The sequence below is a fragment of the Ylistrum balloti genome, unplaced genomic scaffold (genome assembly GCF_031769215.1).
Source record: "Ylistrum balloti isolate Yb309-2 unplaced genomic scaffold, AGI_CSIRO_Ybal_v1 Utg370932, whole genome shotgun sequence".
Taxonomy (NCBI): domain Eukaryota; kingdom Metazoa; phylum Mollusca; class Bivalvia; order Pectinida; family Pectinidae; genus Ylistrum; species Ylistrum balloti.
The window spans coordinates 300,952-324,855 of record NW_026782527.1 but is presented as its reverse complement, the minus strand read 5'-3'; the positions used below and the strand labels follow the sequence as shown (position 1 = coordinate 324,855).

Below are 23,904 nucleotides of genomic sequence, written 5' to 3'. Positions count from 1 at the left end.
AATCACTGTATATGTAAGTTTTAAGATATCTAGATGGAGGCTGGTCAAAGAGTTTTGTTTGAGTTAAAGAACCTGGATTTTTGTGACTGTCTTTTGGCTCAAATCTATGTGAAAGTAGGAGCAGTATAAACAAAATTCAGAACAGTCATCTTTCTAGCTTTGTTCCAAATTGGAGGGCCTGGCTGGTTAGAGAGCAGGAATTTACTTATTTTCTAAACCTCCTAATGCTGCATTTGATTTTGGAGACAAAAATTCTTCATTTTAAAGATCAAAAGTAGCATGTATCACCATTCGAGACATGAAAAAAAAACAGAAACAAAATTAGTGTTAGATAACTCCAAATACACCTGATAAAAAATGACTGCATTGCAATTAAAAAGCAGTTTAATTTTGAGGAGCCAGTATTTGGCAGTTGCAGTTTTGGGTTACTACACACATGGTAGGTGGGTACATGTTAGAAATACTGAATCTTCTCATACTGAAACCTTATTTTTTTTAATCTTCATTTTGCCAATGATAGTTCATGGGGAGAAAATTTTGCATATGTCTTATACACTGGTACTCATGGATACAGGAATATGACAAAATGTTTCCTAAGATAATGATACAATGTAAATTGTTTGCAGGGTATGTAATTCTGAGCAATCTTCAATGACAGCAAATGTTGCCAACAATACAGATGTCCTGAACATAATGAAAAAAAAAGATATGTTATCACAGAAAATTATTTTAAAACCAGTCTTGGGAGGGAAAAAATGTCCTATACTTCATGACTTAGCATTTGTCGATCTCTGAACTGGTGTTATCTTATATAAACACATCCAACAGAAACGTGTTAAAGGCAGTACGCTGTTGGCTTACGTATCCTCATCATACAGTCACCATGACAGCCAACATGGAGATATTTGCATACACATATTTGGAAACACCATTACTTTGGTTTTAATCTGGGAAACCATAACAAAGATCTGAAGTCTCCTTGGCAACAGGTTATATCATTCAAACAGCAAAAATTATCTTTTCGATATTTTTAATCTTTTTCAATTATTAAAAGACACATATAAAGAAGCTAATCTTTCTTTCAGTACAAAAAATTCTGATCACTAATAATTCTAATCTTTCAGAAGAACATTCATTTCTTCAATCTGAAAACACACAGTTTTTTGTGAGTGAATTATTCTTAAGGAAACTAATGGTTTCCTGCAGATAAATTTCCTAATAACCTTTTGATAAAATCGTTATAAGCTGTCGCATTCACTTAAACACACAAACACAATGCTAACAACCTATCATAGTTATGTCAATGAAAAGTGTCCATTGATAATTTCCTATCACCCATCCTGTTGCATGCTGCCAAACAATTTATCAGATATAATCAGAACCAGTATTCGCTATCGTCATTGATTTGAAAGACTCCTCTACCGATATCCATTTATGGAAACGAACCTATCAAGTGTAATCGTCATTGCAAAGTGTGTGGGACAAATCACTTTTTAATGAGTTCATAACACAAATTGTCCAAATTTCCTCAACAATAAAAAAAAAAAAGAGGAAAAATATATTGGTGACCAGTTCCAATTGTTCAGATAATTGGTTGCAGGTAAGTTTCAGGAATCAAGTAATTTAAAGTGTACTAGGCTTGGTAAATACACATAATTCAGAAATGTAACACTCACTTTAGATAAATGCAGTCTAAACAATTAAAATATCAGATATGCTGGTGCAAATTTTAATCCAGCAGTCAAACAAAGGGCAATAACTCTGAGTAAGATTAAAAGTCATTATGTCCCTAGAGGCACTCCCATAAAAAAGTATCAGTTTTAGGTGACATAAAATATGATGTAAGTCTAAACTAGTTTTACACTGAGACTGGCAGACAGATTAAAAAAGACATAACTTCAACACCTACAGTTCCTTATGATAGTACCAATGGGAAATTACAGCGGTACCAGTCTTACATTCATATTGAATTGCTAGTAATGTGATAATACATCATCTATTAACAGTCATTACCACTTTCATGCAGACATATTTGAAGATTAAGAAATATTTAATGGACATGCTCAGAATCTGCATATCTGTATAAGGAACAGTTTAAATTGTGATGGTAATATTTGGTTAAAGATGGCGTTTATTTGGGGAGAGGAAGTAAAAGAACACAAAGTGAATTTTCAAAATGCATAGTAATGATACAGATAATGGAGAAAGATGATGGTGGTGATATATAGAAATCAAAGCACAGAAGGCACACATAAATGTTGTATATGATGGATTGAAATAAAGGAATGAAGAAAGTGGTATGAAATTATATTAAGACAAAAAAACTGAAGAAAGCACATGTCAAAATACCCTATTCGCCACGTACCCTTGGAATTTTTCATAACCATTTATTTGAACAAATGAATCAGTATTCAATACATAAATTCTTGCTCGTGATTGTGCACAACCAGAACTATCGCCAACCTTGAAATCATGATTAACCTTTATTAGCATAAACTACATGACAAAATCTACACATCACTTTGATCACATCTAGGTAGCTTTCCAACCCTATTTTATTTATTTAAGCAAAAACATCTTCCCCATTCTTTGTCATTTCTCGTCCATGATTATGAAAAGATTGCCACAATTTCATGGTACAACGCTGGTTCTAAACAAGTCAAGTATCATTTTGTAAAAAAAATGTTTTAATAAAATTTTCAATGAACAACATTTATTAATTTTAGAACTGAAATATTTTTCATTTACACATTTGACACATCATGTAAGAAATTAGCTCTTGAAGACTGAGAGCATGGATGTGTCAGTGAAAATGTTAAAAAACATAAAATATGGTATTTTATGAGGGAGAGGGGAGACATGGTTAAAGAAAGAGATGATGTGGATATAGAGAAGAGTGATATTGAAAGGGGAGGAATGTCACAGACAGAGAGGTGTGATATGGATAGGGAGAGGGGTGATATGGAAAGAGAGAGGGTGATATGGATAGGGAGAGGGGTGATATGGAGTGGGAGAGGGGTGATATGGATAGGGAGAGGGGTGATATGGAAAGAGAAAGGGTGATATGGATAGGAAGAGGGGTGATATGGAAAGAGAAAGGGTGATATGGATAGGGAGAGGGGTCATTTGGAAAGAGAAAGTGTGACATGGATAGGGAGAGGGGTGATATGGAAAGACAGAGGCATGATATGAATAGGGAGAAGGGCTATTTGGAAAGAGAAAGGGTGATATGGATAGGGAGAAGGGTGATATGAATAGGGACAGAGGTTCAATAGAAACAGTCAGAGGCTGGCTAAAATGAAAGTAGATCTCATACAAAATGGAAACTTGTGTAAGATATTAAGTCTGATGATATGTATCCAAGTCTTTGTGGGATTATCAGGAATAACAGTATATATAATATATACACATGATCAACTTGTTTGATAAAAATCAATTCATATATAAAACTATTTCTCCCCTAACTCTGCCTTACATTATCTGTACATGAAATAATTTCCCTTCTAATTTGACAGGAGTTGGATAATGTGACATACATGTATGCCCAAATGCCATTTAGATACAAGATCTGTCAATATCTAATTATAGGATTAGCTTACAAACAAATTTGATACTTTCATAATAAAACTTATCTGAAAATGTAATGTGTTGGTAGGTAAATGAATTTATTCTGATCATAATGAGCAGACACATGAAGCTACTTTTACTGATAAACAGTGAATGGCATCGTGATAACCTAGCTACATTACATCACCTAGCAACCAAAATTAAATTTTTGGTCCTCCATGGAAACTAAAATTAAGTTAGAGTGATAGATAATTGAGAAAAAGTTAATGAAGAGGGTTTGAAGCAATGAAAACATTTCCTTAATTCTCATCCAAATGTGCAAAAATGTTACAGCATAGATGTAGTGTTGGCTTGATTTAATAAACCATGTCTTAGAAATTCAATCGTAAAGCACTGCATGTGTAGGGTGTTACGCAGATTTCTCGTATGTTAGGATCGACATGTTCTCCAGGGAAAACAAAGTTTGCTGACATCTCTCTTAACACTGCATCTATATAAAAGCTGTGAGTGCTTATTTCTATTATATTTGTTGAGTCTATTATGAATATCTTTGCCTGCTGTTGAGTTTAATCTGTTCACTGTTTTTATTATCATTGCCTTCTGTTGAGTTCATTATCATTGTCTTCTACTGAGTTCATTATCATTGCCTTCTATTGAGTTCATTATCATTGTCTTCTACTGAGTTCATTATCATTGCCTTCTGTTGAGTTCATTATCATTGTCTTCTACTGAGTTCATTATCATTGCCTTCTATTGAGTTCATTATCATTGTCTTCTACTGAGTTCATTATCATTGCCTTCTACTGAGTTCATTATCATTGTCTTCTATTGAGTTCATTATCATTGTGTACTGTTGAGTTCATTATCATTGCCTTCTGTTGAGTTCATTATCATTGTCTTCTGTTGAGTTCATTATCATTGCCTTCTGTTGAGTTCATTATCATTGTCTTCTATTGAGTTCATTATCATTGTCTTCTATTGAGTTCATTATCATTGTCTTCTATTGAGTTCATTATCATTGTCTTCTGTTGAGTTCATTATCGTTGTATTCTATTGAGTTCATTATCATTGTGTACTGTTGAGTTCATTATCATTGTCTTCTGTTGAGTTCATTATCATTGCCTTCTATTGAGTTCATTATCATTGCCTTCTGTTGAGTTCATTATCATTGTCTTCTATTGAGTTCATTATCATTGTCTTCTATTGAGTTCATTATCATTGTCTTCTATTGAGTTCATTATCATTGTCTTCTACTGAGTTCATTATCATTGTCTCCTGTTGAGTTCATTATCGTTGTCTTCTATTGAGTTCATTATCGTTGTCTTCTATTGAGTTCATTATCATTGTCTCCTGTTGAGTTCATTATCATTGTCTCCTGTTGAGTTTGTTATCATTGTCTTCTATTGAGTTCATTATCATTGTGTACTGTTGAGTTCATTATCATTGCCTTCTGTTGAGTTCATTATCACTGTTTTCTGTTGACTTCATTATCATTCTTCTATTGAGTTCATTGTCATTGTCTCCTATTGAGTTCATTATCATTGTCTCCTGTTGAGTTCATTATCATTGTCTCCTATTGAGTTCATTATCATTGTGTACTGTTGAGTTCATTATTGTTGTCTTCTGTTGAGTTCATTATCATTGCCTTCTGTTGAGTTCATTATCATTGTCTCCTGTTGAGTTCATTATCATTGTCTCCTGTTGAGTTCATTATCGTTGTCTTCTATTGAGTTCATTATCGTTGTTTTCTATTGAGTTCATTATCATTGTTTTCTGTTGAGTTTGTTATCATTGTCTTCTATTGAGTTCATTATCATTGTCTTCTACTGAGTTCATTATCATTGTCTCCTGTTGAGTTCATTATCGTTGTCTTCTATTGAGTTCATTATCGTTGCCTTCTGTTGAGTTCATTATCATTGCCTTCTGTTGAGTTCATTTTCACTGTCTACTGTTGCATTCATTAGTGTTGTCTTCTGAAACATCTTCCTAACAAATGCAATACCATTACCTTCACAAATACAATTTTCAGTGAAAGGCAATTATTCTACAAATCCATATTTTAACTAAATAACTTATCAGCTTAATCTAAGCTAATTCATTGTGAATCTGTGACGTCAGTATTGTGATGGACCAGATAGACTAAAGGCTTCTATACATAATCAAGGGCCTCAAAGACAAGCAACAGTTTCTATTCAATATTTTCTGAAATTGTAAGCACAATTCGATATGACTTCTTTTTCATGTAATGATAACGTTCCCTAATAAAACTATTTGTCCAACACCATAACCATTTAAGTATTCTACAACGAAATTTCTTATGTCCCACGATTTACAGAACAAAATTCTCATACAACATGGGCTAATACAATAACAAAGTTGTAGCCTGCAAGGCTAGAAACAGGGGAAAAAAACATGACAAGTTTTGAAAATGCCTAGAATTGATTAAACATCAGCCGCAGCAAACCGGAAAGCAGAGAGAGAACCTCATGCTGGCTGCCAATATATTACTATAGAATAGTGTCACTGTTTGCCACTTATCCTAGGCACTGTAATGCCGAACCATTTACAAATCCCCCTTATCTGTAAAGAAAGATACATCACTATGTGTCATGTTGTCAGGGTTTTTCCTATATATGGGTATGAAGTATATCTAGAAAATCAGAGTTCACAAATACGGTTAAACATAAGCCCCTGCTAAAGATAGTACCACGATTCCCGACAATGAGGGTGGAATATTTCAACTCTTTGTACCTACACATCATTTTCCTTAATATCTGACACTGCAATTCAATGCCATTAATTCATATTCAGTCATTTAACTGATCATTTTGAAGCCTTTTTAAAAATACAATATACATTTGGAATTTCAAATTACAATCTACATATTGATATGATCTGAATTACTGCTAGGAATATCTCGACTGAAAACAAATTTATTACGCATGATTTTTGTATGTAAAGAATACAAAAATGTGAAATGAGTGTACAGTTGTTGATGGGACTAAGTGTTATATAGATGGGGATCTAACTGGGAATTATAAAGTCTTAACATGATTATCAGGCTGTTGATAAGCCCACCCACATATGTAATTGTTTAGAAAAATTGCAAATCAATGTTATTTTATCGTCCTGTAATAAACCTGCCCCAACATGGGATCAAAAGTCATGCTGGGCTTATTAAAGGATATAAATATGGAAATAACTAAGTTGTAATTGATATTATGACCTGGATTATTTCTGCGGTTCATGCAATACAATTGAGTGTAAATGTTCTCCAAAATTTCTCATCACTGTTGACATGGGAGTGTTTCCCAGTCTTACCTACAGTTGGCCATTAATTCAGAGCAAAGAATAGACCCTATTCCTCCCCATGTATTGATCAATATAGCACAAATCACCATTTTGCTAAAACGAATCATTTGATTTTCTGATCGGCAAATGACTGGATCATTAGCGACAAGCATTCGCGTAATGTTTTTGCAGTGCTTTCAATCAACAGTGCCTTTTGGGACAATCCTTTAGAAAAGTCATTAGTTCCAGCAGTCAAACCAATTCTATGTACCATCGTCCATAGAAGGCTACGTCCTCGACTGGTTGGTTCCACGACATTTTATATCCTCTAGATATGTCTCGGAACAGCCCATCAACAAAATATGTTGACATTTTCCTCCATAATCTTATAATATTGTGGCCATCTCAAGTAATATCAAAATGGTTTCTAATTCAAGCAACAGAGATGAGAAATCACCATTAGAGGACTGGCTTCATCGGAAACAGCCTCAGTAGGCACTTGAGAATCAGGCTTTCACTGTAATCTTACCATCAACAATAGAGAGTCCAGATTTTACCAGACCAAAACCCCAGAAGACATTCACCTCTGTATGTTACTGCATACATCCAATAATAAGCCTAGGGGACAAACTTATCACTACTGCTTTAAAGTCAGGGGATGGCTTTACTGAACAACAATATATATAGGCCACCTTATAAACAGACATGGGCTTATTGTCAGATAAATACAGAACAAGGGTACCTAAACATTGGAATCAAACTGAATATACCTGGATATTAATTCTTTTTAAGATACAGACCCCACTCACACCTGAGTGTACCTGAATGTTATACCTAGAACACACCTGAGTGTACCCAGATATCATACCTAGGACACATTTGTATGTACCTGGATGTTTTACCTAGAATACAGGTTCCTTAAACACCTGAGTGTGACCGGATGTTCTACCTAGTATACTGAACCAAGACACACCTTAGTGTACCTGGTTGTTCAATCAAGGATACAGACCCCAGACATACCTGAGTGCACTGGGATGTTCTACCTAGGATACAGACCACCTGAAACACCTGAATGTACCTGGATGTTCTATCAAGGACACAGACCACCAGACATACCTGAGTGTACCTGGATGTTCTATCTATGATACTGACCCCAGACATACCTGAGTGTACTGGGATGTTCTACCTAGGATACAGACCACCTGAAACACCTGAGTGTACCTGGATGTTTTACCTAGGATACTGACCCCAGACATACCTGAGTGTACCTGGATGTTCTACCTAGGATACAGACACCTGATACACCTCAGTGAACCCAGTTGTTCTACCGATGTTTTACCTAGGATACAGACCCCAGATACACCTGACATGTACCTGGATGTTTTACCTAGGATACAGACACCGGACACACCTGAGTGTACCTGGATGTTTTACCTAGGATACAGACCCCAGATACACCTGACATGTACCTGGATGTTTTACCTAGGATACAGACCCCAGATACACCTGACATGTACCTGGATGTTTTATCTAGGATACAGACACCTGACACACCTGAGTGTACCTGGATGTTTTACCTAGGATACAGACCCCAGATACACCTGACATGTACCTGGATGTTTTACCTAGGATACAGACCCCAGATACACCTGACATGTACCTGGATGTTTTACCTAGGATACAGACCTCTGACACACCTGAGTGTACCTGGATGTTTTACCTAGGATACAGACCCCAGATACACCTGACATGTACCTGGATGTTTTACCTAGGATACAGACCCCAGATACATCTGACTTGTACCTGGATGTTTTACCTAGGATACAGACCTCTGACACACCTGACATGTACCTGGATGTTTTACCTAGGATACAGACCCCAGATACATCTGACTTGTACCTGGATGTTTTACCTAGGATACAGACCTCTGACACACCTGACATGTACCTGGATGTTTTACCCAGGATACAGACCCCAGATACACCTGACATGTACCTGGATGTTCTATCTAGGATACAGACACCTGACACACCTGACATGTACCTGGATGTTTTACCTAGGATACAGACCCCAGATACATCTGACTTGTACCTGGATGTTTTACCTAGGATACAGACCCCAGATACAACTGACATGTACCTGGATGTTCTATCTAGGATACAGACACCTGACACACCTGACATGTACCTGGATGTTCTATCTAGGATACAGACCCCAGATACACCTGACATATACCTGGATGTTCTATCTAGGATACAGACACCTGACACACCTGACATGTACCTGGATGTTTTACCTAGGATACAGACACACTTCTATCGCTTGATCTATATAACTGTTTGATCTCTCCTAAGCTTCATTAAGCAGATCAATAATTCATTATTGAAAACAAGTTGCTATTAAATTCAATGTACACAGACTGCATATAGCTATCAGCAGTTGACAGAAGATTCCTCTTTAGGCTAACAGATATTTAGAGCTAAAACTTACAACAAAAACAAGGAGATAATACTTTAGATCAAAATCTGATGTTGTAAATATTTGAAATTGAATCAATGTTGGTATCTGATCTTGATCATGCCCTTCCTATCACTGTCAACTTCATATTCACATACTGATATACAGTTTGTTTTTTACTTATTTACATCCTGATATAAAATAAATTGATATAATGCCATAGTTTATATACAGTAAATTGATATAATGCCCATAGTTTATATACAGTAAATTGATATAATGCCCATAGTTTATATACAATAAATTGATATAATGCCCATAGTTTATATACAGTAAATTGATATAATGCCCATAGTTTATATACAGTAAATTGATATAATGCCCATAGTTTATATAGTTTATATACAGTAAATTGATATAATGCCCATAGTTTATATACAGTAAATTGATATAATGCCCATAGTTTATATACAGTAAATTGATATAATGCCCATAGTTTATATACAGTAAATTGATATAATACCCATAGTTTATATACAGTAAATTGATATAATGCCCATAGTTTATATACAGTAAATTGATATAATGCCTATAGTTTATATACAGTAAATTGATATAATGCCCATAGTATATATACAGTAAACTGATGTAATGCCCATAGTTTATATACAGTAAATTGATATAATGCCCATAGTTTATATACAGTAAATTGATATAATGCCCATAGTTTATATACAATAAATTGATATAATGCCCATAGTTTATATACAATAAATTGATATAATGCCCATAGTTTATATACAGTAAATTGATATAATGCCCATAGTTTATATACAATAAATTGATATAATGCCCATAGTTTATATACAATAAATTGATATAATGCCCATAGTTTATATAGAGTAAATTGATATAATGCCCATAGTTTATATACAGTAAATTGATATAATGCCCATAGTTTATATACAGTAAATTGATATAATGCCCATAGTTTCTATATATACAATAAATTGATATAATGCCTATAGTTTATATAGAGTAAATTGATATCATGCCCATAGTTTATATACAGTAAATTGATATAAAATCCATAGTCACATCTACAAACCAGGAGACTCAATACTCATCTTGGTTCTATATAGTTTTCCTTTATAACCTCACTGGAGCCTTATGGGATACTTATTTACAGTGACTAAATGACCGGTTGCTCTTCTATCAATAAAGTAACTGTATATTTACGTCAACAGGATACGCTGTAAAACTCTCGAACCCAAAACACACTCAAGCTTATAGTATAAAATCTATAGGACATAAACCTGATATCAAATAAAAAATGGCAGTACATCCTCGACCGACTCCTTTGGGAACTATAAACTATAGTAATAGCTACAAAAATGTAACCATAAAAATATCTTGGTGTTGAAGACAATCATTTCAATAGGACATCGGATACAAATATTTTTCAGTCTCTTAAAGTCATGTATTATATATGCTATCATTACCCTCATTGAAAAACAACGATAATTTTCAGAGCTATAACCATGTAAAAAACTTGAAAAGGTATCTCTTTGTTTATTCTGAGCAGTAGATTCCTCTCAGTGATAATCCAGTCACTGCTTTTGTGTAGCTTTTTCCAATTCTAAACCCTCACCTTAATACTAAAATGAAATTCCTTAGTATATATATATCACTTCAAACATTATAGATTTACCAGGAAATTGACCCAGAATGAGCAGACAGTCAAGGACAAACACAGCTCTCTTACGAAAGCACCTTGTTGACATCACCAGTTTGTTGGTAAATGTTTTGTAAGCAGTACATGTAATGGAAGATATTTAATGGCTCAGACCTGTCGGTTAATCAAATTACCTCTGAAAAAATCATCTGTATCCATGGTACCCATCTACATGTCCTTATTTGGGCGTCTTTATGCATGTTCTTTGGCTATAATTCAGGATGCATTTATGAAATTGTTAATGTGTCTAGACCAGTAGTGTTTCCTACCGATTCCTAAATTCTCCACCACACAAATATGTTACTGACATGTAAACTGTTATGGTAGAGTTCTTTAAGATATGATAGTCACATTAACCTGTGTAGTACGGTAGAGGTCTACAAATGTAATCATCACACAAACCAAACCATTACAAAAAATTTCTCTGAGATAGGATAGCCACATTAACCTGTGTATGTAAAAAACTTTAACCTGTGTAAGGTAACATTAACCTGTGTAGTACGGTAGAGCTCTGAGATAGGATAGCCACATTAACCTGTGTAGTACGGTAGAGATCTGAGATAGGATCGCCACATTAAACTGTACGGTAGAGATCTGAGATAGGATCGCCACATTAACCTGTGTAGTACGGTAGAGATCTGAGATAGGATCGCCACATTAACCTGTGTAGTACGGTAGAGATCTGAGATAGGATCGCCACATTAACCTGTGTAGTACGGTAGAGGTCTGAGATAGGATCGCCACATTAACCTGTGTAGTACGGTAGAGGTCTGAGATAGGATCGCCACATTAACCTGTGTAGTATGGTAGAGGTCTGAGATAGGATCGCCACATTAACCTGTGTAGTACGGTAGAGGTCTGAGATAGGATCGCCACATTAACCTGTGTAGTACGGTAGAGGTCTGAGATAGGATCGCCACATTAACCTGTGTAGTATGGTAGAGGTCTGAGATAGGATCGCCACATTAACCTGTGTAGTACGGTAGAGGTCTGAGATAGGATCGCCACATTAACCTGTGTAGTACGGTAGAGGTCTGAGATAGGATAGCCACATTAACCTGTGTAGTACGGTAGAGGTCTGAGATAGGATCGCCACATTAACCTGTGTAGTACGGTAGAGGTCTGAGATAGGATCGCCACATTAACCTGTGTAGTACGGTAGCGGTCTGAGATAGGATCGCCACATTAACCTGTGTAGTACGGTAGAGGTCTGAGATAGGATCGCCACATTAACCTGTGTAGTAGTACGGTAGAGGTCTGAGATAGGATCGCCACATTAACCTGTGTAGTACGGTAGAGGTCTGAGATAGGATCGCCACATTAACCTGTGTAGTACGGTAGAGGTCTGAGATAGGATAGCCACATTAACCTGTGTAGTACGGTAGAGGTCTGAGATAGGATCGCCACATTAACCTGTGTAGTACGGTAGAGGTCTGAGATAGGATCGCCACATTAACCTGTGTAGTACGGTAGAGGTCTGAGATAGGATAGCCACATTAACCTGTGTAGTACGGTAGAGGTCTGAGATAGGATCGCCACATTAACCTGTGTAGTACGGTAGAGGTCTGAGATAGGATCGCCACATTAACCTGTGTAGTACGGTAGAGGTCTGAGATAGGATAGCCACATTAACCTGTGTAGTACGGTAGAGGTCTACAAATGTAATCATCACACAAACCAAACCATTACAAAAATGTTCTCTTACAACTGACAATGCCAGTTAAAAAGAATTCATTTAGAGATAAAAAAAAAAAGTGTCTCGGTTTCCCAAATGATTCAGAGATGCCCCTATGATAACAATATCTTCCAGTCAGCGTATCGAAGGACGTGGTTGACATTTAAGTCCAAGCCTTGCTTTGAAATGAGTACTGGTGTCCCAGTGTATAAAAGGCTTACAACCTGTCATTTCAACATTGACCCCCTGAAGAGAAACTCGCCTGTATATTATATAGTTACAGGTACTTAGGACCCCAAATGAGTGCACTCACCTTAGAACTTTGAAGTTGTGTAAAGATGATCAGTTCTTCTCAGCTATCCAAAAATATATTAAAAACAAAACTGAAAACAGAGAAACCTCTCTGCAGTCCATCACATATATATCCCGAAACACCTGCATGTGCACCAAACTCTGGACACGACCAATTTTACTATGTCACTGAAGCTCTGTATAACATATAAATATTATTTGTTTATGTTTCCTCAATCTTGGTCATGTGGTGATCTGTCGTAGATTTTCTAAAATTTGAATAGTGAACTCTTTTTCTGAGGGAAATAACTAGAAATAGTTTAGCTTGTTACACAGGAATTTATGCCAGTACTCTGAAAAAACAAGGTAGGGTTTGTCGATGTTATTCATTTTTTTATAAGTTGTGTGTTTTTTCCTCCAGAATGCATGGCTTAAGATGCATAAATTATAATGTAAATAAATGTTTATTTCTGTTATATGGTTAGTACTCTACCTATTTGCTGTAAATATGTGTTAAACATTCATTTCCGGATTATTCAGTCATTCGGACGAAAAAAAATGGAAGTGAGTAAATGTTCTCATGCAATGTACTAATTAGTTGTGTTACGCCTACATTGAAATAATGATAACCGGTTTGGCAGGTTACAGGCCTTTTATACCCTCAGATAAACGTATATATATATACGTTTCCAAGCAAGGCTTGGACTAAAATGACACATGAACCTGTATAGTACGGTAGAGATCTGCAAAATATGATCATCAAACAAATGCATCTTTTACAGACAAAAGTTCAGTAGTTAAAACTTTAATGTAAAGTTCTCTTAGATTATAATATCCATATCTACCTGTGTATTAAGGTAGAAATAAGCTAACACTTAAGCCTTATATGTAAACAACCATGATGGTAGTAGAATTTTAAAAGATTGACTGCAGTATTACGGTAGAGTTCTAAAAGATATGATCCCCAAAACATGCTTTACAAAACAGCAGATATCTACCAGACAGGATCATATTACATCAAACTTGAAAACAATATGGTTCTACAGCACAAGTTTGGTCAATCAATTACAAAACAAAACCAACTTTGAAAGTGAAGAAATTTCACTGGGGAACAATAAAACAGTGAACACCTTTCAACTTGTCATATATATCAGCAGCAATATTGAAGAAAACTAATTTTAGGCTTTGAAATAAACTAAATAAGATATTTTTAAGTTCTAAACTTGCAAATTTAATGTCAGTTTAAAAGTGTTTTAAAGAGAAATAAATACACTGACTAATAAGCACAGAATTGACACTACATAATTTACAATTCTCAAAATACAATCATTTGCCTATTGCACATTAGATAATGTTACATGTATATAAATCTTGTCATTTACAATATTCTATTTCTATGTGTGATAGGAAGCTGGATGTGTTTGATTTGTTAGTTTGCTTGTCATTTCCATTGTTGTATACCTTGTTCTCATTTGAGAATGTGACATTACTTGGATTGATTTAGATTTACTTGGAGTGTGTCTTGGATGAAGTAGAAAATGCTTACTCTTCCAGAATACCTGGTCTTATTCTCCTTGTACTTTTTCAGCAGTCTCCATATAAATCTGAAGTTTTTACATATTTGTCCTAGTTTTTATCAAATTGGAGTTTATAATCATGTTCATATCTTGATATTTTCTTGTTTTTTTCAATACTTTCTGGTCCAATATGTTTTACTCCCCAAGTGTAAAAGTTTAGAAATAAAGTTTGAGAAGAGCTTATTTGTTAACTACTTTTACCTTACAAAAAACTGCTACAAATAACTTTGAAATTGATGATTCTACAAAAATGACTTAGGGTGCTTATTTGTTGGAAGGGGCTCGTATGTATTAATACATTATGTCTAAAACATTGATACATCAATCTTGAATTTGTATATTACCAGGGTCCAACACATAAGTTCTTATTCAAGTCGGGGGTGGGCTTATTTCAAGACAATGAGATAGCATTAGTTATCAAATTTACTAGTCAGCAATAGATGAAGGTGGAGGTAGTATGAGGCATGGGCTTTTTGCCTGATGAACTCAGTAAAATAGTTAAATGTAATATATTGATGCAGATATATCAGATATTGACAATTATATAACGATTATTGAATATTCATAACCATGGCAAATCCTTGCACTGACTTCTAAGCTAATGTCAATCAAGAATGAAGTCAGTTCAGTGCTGATTTTATTCCATATAACCAGCTTAACACAATAGCTCCAAGTCTCTGCCCCCATTTATTAAATTCAATTGTCAAGTCTATTACACAAGAGCATTCAAAAATTTTGTAACAAATCTTTCAAATGAATGTTTCTGAAATCACCAGGTGCAGTTGCCATGAGAGACAGCAGTCTTTGGTTGTGTTAATTTCTACAGTTTTATGAGATTTTGTTTTCTCGCCTTTACATGGATTGAGAGTATGCCATAACAACCTGTGTGTCGCCCAGGGCCACCAGTAGTGATAAATCATCTAACAACCATGGTATTTACAAAAGCTCCGTTCCAACAGCAGTTGGCAACATTTGAGTGCTTTAGTTTTACAGCGTGCCACACATTGTAAATTAAATTCTTCATCGTAACCAATTCTTTGTGGACATACTACAATTAAATGCTTTTACTCATCATATGCATGAAGGCTTTTCTCCATGACCTGAATCACCAAGTCTCCAAACCTACGTGCTTCTCATTGCAAAATAGTTATTTCGCCTGCTACAAGATGCTGTCTGATCAAACACAGTATGGAGAAGTCATTTGTTGCATAACAAAATTGAACAGACAAGTAAAAGAGAACTATGTCCTGGACAGAGTCTGATGACGACACATCACATTTGGTCAGGACTTTTCCAAAGTATGATACTGTATTTATCCAACAAAAAGCCATGCAATGTAACTGAGAGGTCAACAGATAATCTTTAACAGAAGGTAGTGGGATGAGCTTATTACAAAATCAATGATATTCTTGGCATTTCTTTTCAAACTGAAATACATATCTTGGTGGACTTAATACCATGCAGGGACTTAATTGCCAGATACAGTAAAATTAAAATAATTTTGTATGTCATATTTATTTCAGGATTCATAATTTTTCAACCTAAATTTGAATGAATTTTGAAATAATAATAGAAAGGTTCTGCTGTAATGAACTTTAAAGACAATAAATCTGTGAATTTTCCATGGTCAGATAAACAAGAATCTATCTACTTATGTTCTACTGAAGGATATCTTAATCCACTTACCTACATGAGATTTCAATAGTTTCCATTCAAAAGTTAAAAAAAATATATCAAGTTTTTTATTATTTCATTTTACTGATTTTGAATTATTATAATTGCACAAACTAAATTCAAAATCTTATTTTCAATTATCATTTTATCATTTTAACTAAATTCTTTATTATTTCATTCTATTAATTTCAAATGATTAAAATTGTATAACCCAAATCAAAAATCTTGTTTTCAATCATAATATAATGTTTTTTCTATTTTTTCTACCTTCTTTCCTCTTAAATTTTCATCCCTCTTCCTCACCTATTTCTAAATGTCATTCAGCTTACTTCACTGTTCTTCATTCATTTCTCTTTCATCACTCTTGCTTTCCTAATTTTGCTTACTTTCATTTTCACTTCCCTTTATTTCTTTATTCTTCTTTCATTTCCTTCCCACATCTTCCACTTACTGTTTTCCTACCTCATGTTCCAATTCTAATATACTGATTTTATTTTTGGTGGATTTTCTTTTCTCTATTTCAAGGATGGAAAAAAGTCTCCAAAAATGAATACCTCAAAAATGAAAGATACAGAAAATAAAATTGATTGTTTCATCACATCTATACATTTATTGGTAATGTTATAAGTGAATCTGCAAAAATCTCATCCATTAAAAAGGCAACCTTCAAAGTACTTAAAAATCTGTATTTATAAGAATCCTCACAATATTTCATTGGAATAGCTATTAAAATACTATGTCAGGATATGTACAAGGTATGACAAGCCACTGAGACCAAGTTGACATTGCCTGTGTGATTTACGGCTATATAAATGCAATTTGTAAGGAAACGTTGGTGAATTATTCAATATTAAATTTACTTTCATGGAATAGAATCTGAATGCTGAAGAGTGTAAACCTGATACTCGTACCCAGCTGTCATCGCGCCTGAATCTGACGGTGCAAGATGTATACAAATGTGATTTTAAGACTTGTCTGATGGCAATTCCCGACAGAATTTGACTTTATACAATAGAATTCTTTTAAAAATGGTTTTACTACCTGACCAAACATTGGCAAGCAGCCAACAGAAAACATCATGTGACCAAAAATGATAGAATTTTATTGATTATTCAAAGACAAGAGGAGGATCTTGTGCAAACTCTCAAATTCCGTGGTTAAAACGAGTAAATTCCCTTACAAGCATACATGCTGGTATACAGTTACAACAAGTTGTTTTGGAGATTATTTGTAATTAACACAGTAAAAACATTCAGCGATGCTGCAGCAATGACATAATATCAGAAAATCCTAATTCCTTAATTTTTCTTAATGAAAAATCACATTTTTTTTTAGTTTACATTTTTAAACCAATTATATTTTTTTCACAATCACTTTCCAGCTTTTGGTGTGTACTGTATAATCATATATTTTTGTGGGGCTTAATTCTCACAGCTTTTCAAAAATTACTATTTTATGGACACTTGATTTTGTCGATGAATGTACTGATAAAACAACAAATGTACTTATACCAATAGAACAGTTCATGCACAAAAATTCAGGACTTAACAGTACACAATATCTGACATAATGACAGCCTTCACGCACAATTTTTTTCTGTTCAATTTTTTTTCCAACTTTAAACAAACACCTGACTCCTTTTTTTTATTATTCAATGCCAGCAAAGATAGTGCTGCATCAATTCTGCATACCTGCCAGTTTTCCTGAATCAGGTGGGAGTTTCCCAATTTTTATTCTCCATCCCTGTCTCCTGATCATGTGGATTAAAACTGGGAATAATCTCCCGATTTTAGAGTTTGTGCTAAGGAGGTCATAAGTAACCTTGCTATACAGTCGATACTCCTTATCTCGAAATTCAAGGAACTGTGGAAAATATTTCAACTTAAGCAAATTTTGACTCAAACAAAGTGTATAAATAAGGTTGATGATATCAGTTTCCTGACACTGAAAGAAGTAGGGCTACAATAGCACACAAACAGTGAGGTTTAATCTGTTATTTGAAAAGGCAGTAACTAAACAAATTAATTTATTTATACTCTCTCCTTTTATTGTTTGAACGACAAAACGTGTAAATACAACTCCAATCAAATACATCTGTATGTGTCCGTCACACACACATGTACAATACTGACCAAGCACATGACAATAAAATGAACTTAAAATTTACTTTTGATACGCTACAAGAAACGATGTATGAAGCTATAGATCATATCAATATGACTTTATTCTGAATGAATAAACATATGAAAAACGCGACACTAGAAAGCTTTTACCTGTTACAGAAAACATTGTACAAGCACTTGTAACAAACCACACACAGATATAAACTCTATCAATGAAAAATACTTTCAACATCATTGTCGAAACACTTAATTTGACAAAGTGCCTGATAACAGTCCATTAGTAAAGAAGCTCAAAATTAGTTTCTCTTGGGAATGTCGGAATCAGATTTCGTTAAAACGTTTGTACTGGCTTGGCGGTTTTGTTTTTAACCTTCCTGAAGATGCATGCAACCAAGTTTTATGTTTTCATGTATTGTTTAAATGCCCACTTTTTTAATGACAGGTAAGTTACTGCCACAGGATGGTAACACTTTATAAGACGCCAACTTTTAATTGGATAATTAAACTGGTAATTAATCCCCATAGACCAAGTGTTGTGTGTACGATGTACCGATACCCTGTAGCCGTATTTAGCCATGTGTTATGCACCTGTGACTTTCTACTCTGTGTATGTATTAACCGATATTGTCAGAAGATGTGTTGATGTTTTGACAAAAATTAATTTTGAGACAACGAATGACTTTTTCCTTGCTTTACAATTGAGGGGACTGTAAAAACACTTCAACTCAACCGAAATTTCGACTCAATGAAATTTGAGTCATCCTAACTAAAATTACACAACAAAAAAATAAGAACTTGAAAACCATTTAGTGGTTAGACCATTGGTCAGGACTCAGGAGCACACCTAGGCATATAGTCAGTTAAAATGAGATCATAATAAAATAATCAAGTAGTTATAACCATGCACATTAGCTGATTAGTCCAAATAACAAAGTCATCGAGTGAATAGTTTGAAAAACAATCTTTACGATAAGACAATGTGAAGACGTTCCTCAATCAAATTTAGCCATATAAGTCTTGAAGAAACTTCTTAGCATCCTGAGTGAAAAAATCAGACCAAAGAAACATTTTACTTACTGAAAATTTGAAGAAAATTACAAGCATGTTAGGTTCTCCCCAAAAAATGTGATGATAGACAAACAGGACATAGTTATAAACATATGCAAAATAGGAGAATCTGGAACAAATTTCCAGATTGGTATCTGTCTACAATTATTTCATAAATATATATTTCCCAGTCAAAAAAAAAAAAAAAATAAAACATTGTGAACTTCCTGAAAGAAATTATTTCATTTATTTGCCCATTTCTCTAAAATTGTACTAAAATAGCTTAAAATATTATGAGATAATCAATATAATTTTTTTCTAATTTCAATTGAATAAATTCTTTTAGAAGCATTATACTTGGAAATATATTACCAACAACCAAACAGATAATCATAAATCTTAATATCTGCTACATTGTGTGAGTTCAACGAATACTGAGAATTTAGATATATCTTACTTTACAGAGAATTCACATTATCTATAAATTCCAAATTCCACCCAGGCAGAATATTGACTTAACTGATCAAAAAGTATTGATTTGATATACATTCATTCATTTTTTCTTGGTGACAAATGTCGCAATGAGCAAGTGATCATGGCGAGTCAAGAATGTTGTTCTTGCACTTTTCTCCCCATGAGAATTTTGAAAAATTGGCAGGTATGATGATGTGAATAACATCACCTTACTGAATAACCAGAATCAAGTTTCATTAACGCAGAAATCAACTTCGGCTTAGAATATCAGAATATGACTCTCACTTGATGAGAAAACAGTTGAAATGTAAAGTATGTCATTTCAATAAGAATGTATTTAAATCTTGGTAACTAATATGAAACTTATGTATTTTTATCAAACACAGCATGTAAGCATTTATGTATAATATCATATTGGAGATAATGGGAGACAAACTGTGTTAAATCACTGCAGTGATGCACCGTGATCATTGTTACCTGTTGTCAAGGTATTTTAAATCGGGCTATAAGAAGCCCTTCTTCTTCATTGTGGCAGATTTTAATTGTACAAAGGATCATGTTTGACCTCTATAATATCAAGCCAGAAGTAATTTTCCTTTGGCTCAGTGGTAGAGCGTCCGGCTAGAGACCTGGAGGTCACAGGTTTGATCCCCGGTGGAAACACACTATTTTCTCTTTCCTGTTATACTCGTATTAACAATTTCCTATTTCAGAACGATGGACTGGTGATATGCTAGGCTGAAATTTCACTTGGTGATAAAACCAATATCTGTTAAATCTGGATTTAAATTCGATCCTGTGGATATCACCTCCAATCAAAGTTCAATCCAGTGGTTTATTACTCATTTGGGCAAAGCATTTTTTCCATCATGTAATAGTCCTGGTTGCGTTTCTGGTGATTTTTCACTGTCTGCCATTCCTTCATGGTCTCCATTACAATCATTGATATCACTTGTGATATTTAAATATACCTTATGTTCTCAGGTTAATGATTAACATAACCACAAAGACCATTTTTATCTCAATTTTCTTTTTCTTTTTTAACATAACAACATTGGATACTAAGTGCAGTTGAAACTGCTTAATATTATGTTCCGTTTTTCAGAATAAAATGTGATAATAAGCAGAACATGACATTAAATGTTGACAGATTTTTTCGGATATTTAAACCAATTCAGATGTTGAATTGCATAGAATATATAGGAAAAAAATTGGTGTTTTAAGGAAATGTGATATTAACAGACATGACATTAAGTGCTTTCCACTGTATCTTAATAATTAGGTGGTCTTTATCACACTTTATTTAAATAATTTTCCTTATTTCACAGCATTTTTTAAAAAACACACTCTGAGTTTACAACCAAAATAGGACTATTTCTTTATACAGAATAAGATTTTTTTTATATTTCTTTATTTGGATTAACCTAATCTAGAATTAAACAATTTTTCAGATGTATCATTATTTCAAATCACTGATCAATTTAGCACGTTAATATCCACACCATATGTAAATTTATTTAATTTAAGTTTATACAAAAGTGAGCTCTACTTATCCCGCCATGACAACCACAGACTAGTACAATCTTCTTTTATATATTCCTAATTAGGACTTATGTATGAGGTCATGATTATAAATAGTCTTAATCAGATCATGTGACATCATTGACCAATGGTCAGTTGACTTCTTTGTAAGTGATCACTCTAGAGTTAATTAGAGGAGGAGGAGAGCAGTTGGATGCAAGCTAGTTGAATTTTTTACCCCCAATTCATACTTTGGGCTGATTTTCTGTTATTTGAGTTATAAACTAGTTTATAACTTCTTTCACAGTTCACCTGCAAGGCTATCCCCAGGTTTTATCAACTAGCATGGGCCTTCTGAGAGTACATTACTAACAGGCTCATCATTATGATGGTAGCTTATAATAGGACAATACAGAGTAGCCCCTAAGTTTTGCCAAATTATATAATGTAGATTCGGTTCAGTAATAAACCAAGCTATTGACATCAGACTTTGTTGTTTTGTATAAAATGATGCAATTTGTCCCCAACAACTCTTACATTGACGCTTGCACCAACCCAAACAATGTTTGAACAGCATTAACTGACAGAGACCTTACTGTCCAACATTATCTGATGATGTCTTTCATTAAAACTGATTTCCAGAATCACTCACTGCCCCAGCAAAGCTGTAAGCTAGATTTTTTGTTAAATTGGCACCTGAATTCTTTATGAGCCTACATTAGAGTACAAGAAACCTGTAATTTAGACAATAGCCTCTGGTTAGTTTATTTCTGTTTCTTTGATCTCCATGACAAAAAGTAAAAGACTAGAGTTTTCCCCTAGTCGGTCTCTACAGAATTACCCTGCCATACCTAAATATGGCTACACTTATATAGAGTAAGCTCATCCATGTTTAATTTGCACATTTCTTTAAAGAATGATGTCAGTCTGACGATTTTCAAATCTGTATAGATTTCCCTGTAGGACTACTGGCAGTTTTCAAATAGCTTCGGCAGATTTTCAAAAGCATCAATACTTATTCTCTATGTCTCAAAGCACATTTGATATATCACTTGTTACAAGTCTCTGACCGAACTCTACCTCCAACAATAAAGTTAATCTCAAAATAACTGCTTTTACTTTTTTTTTTCATCTTAAAAATAAATTTCCATCTTGAAAATAAAATTCTAATCTTCAAAAACATTCTAACTCGTGTTTGATTATCCTTAAACTATCATCATTATTTTAACAGAATTTTGATAAATGAAGACCAATGCAATTTTGATAGAATATGTTGTATTTTCAGGAGAGTTTTTCTAAGCCAAGTTCATTTCTCTTGAGAATTGAATTCAATCAATGTAGGCTGAAAAGCTGATCAGAAAACAGCCCACTTCCAGAAGATATAAACTAGGGTCAATACCAATTTCTCAAACATACCACTTTGCTTTTATTTTACACGCCAGGCTTGTGATGACTCAATCAGTAAAACCATACATTTTGCAACCTCAGGTGAAGTTCCGAGGTATGTGGTTTGAAGATCCCTGCTATGGGTGGTTTGTGTTTCTCAAGAAGCTTTGAAACTGGCTGTCCTATTCTCTAATGATTGTGACCATGGGCAAGACACTTAACAGTAATGGTTCTTGATGGCATGCAACAAGCCTCCCTTATGACGATCAGCGAGATAACCTTACCAGCTACAACTGATCAAGTCTGAATCAGGGAATTTCCATCATCCCGAAATGTTTTGCAACTGATGATACTGTATCTGAGATATGATCCATTTCAATGTTACAATGAAGAAGGGCGATAACTCCATAAAATCTGATTAAGTTCTAGACACTCCAATATCTTTAATGTTATCTTCATAAACAAAAAGGACAATACGTTTGATTATCGAAGACTATTGAGGATTATACAAAATAGTGTTCCTTTCATCAAGGTATGCTTTAGATCAAGTTTGGACAGAATCAAGGAATTTCCATAGAAGCATTTAGGGAATTTTCTCTTTTTTAAGTCCCCCTATTAAGTTCCCTGCCCCAGGGGGCTGAGGTCCACTGTTTATTCAAAATAAACTTCCCTTCACCCAACAATTTTTCAGGCCAATAGGGATAAGATCCCAACATTCCTACAGAAGGAGAAGGATTTCAAAGAATATTGCTCTATTTCTGATATTGGACTTTGCCCCTCCCAACCCAGGGTACACAGACCTACCGCTTAAACATAATAGATTCCCGTTCATTTAAAAGATGCTTCAGACCAAATTTGGACATAATCTTATCATTCATACAGAAGAAGGATTTTACAGAACCTGCTTAGTTTCACCTTTCCAACCCTGCCCCTCAAGTGGATGAGGGCTTATATGGTACTACATAACTCGTGAAGGGACCAAACGAAATACAAGAGAGAAACCAGCCTAAGAAAACGTGTTGATATTCAGCCAAATGTTCTTGAATTTTTACTACGTATTAAGATGATAACAAATAAATAACCTGC

The 23,904-nt window shown here is 34.3% G+C and overlaps 1 protein-coding gene across 1 annotated transcript in view; it reads right to left on the bottom strand.

Annotated features, from left to right (window-relative positions):
* Positions 1-23,904, bottom strand: part of LOC132559553 (tubby-related protein 4-like) — a 90,855-nt gene that overhangs the window by 41,999 nt on the left and 24,952 nt on the right. The window lies entirely within an intron of this gene.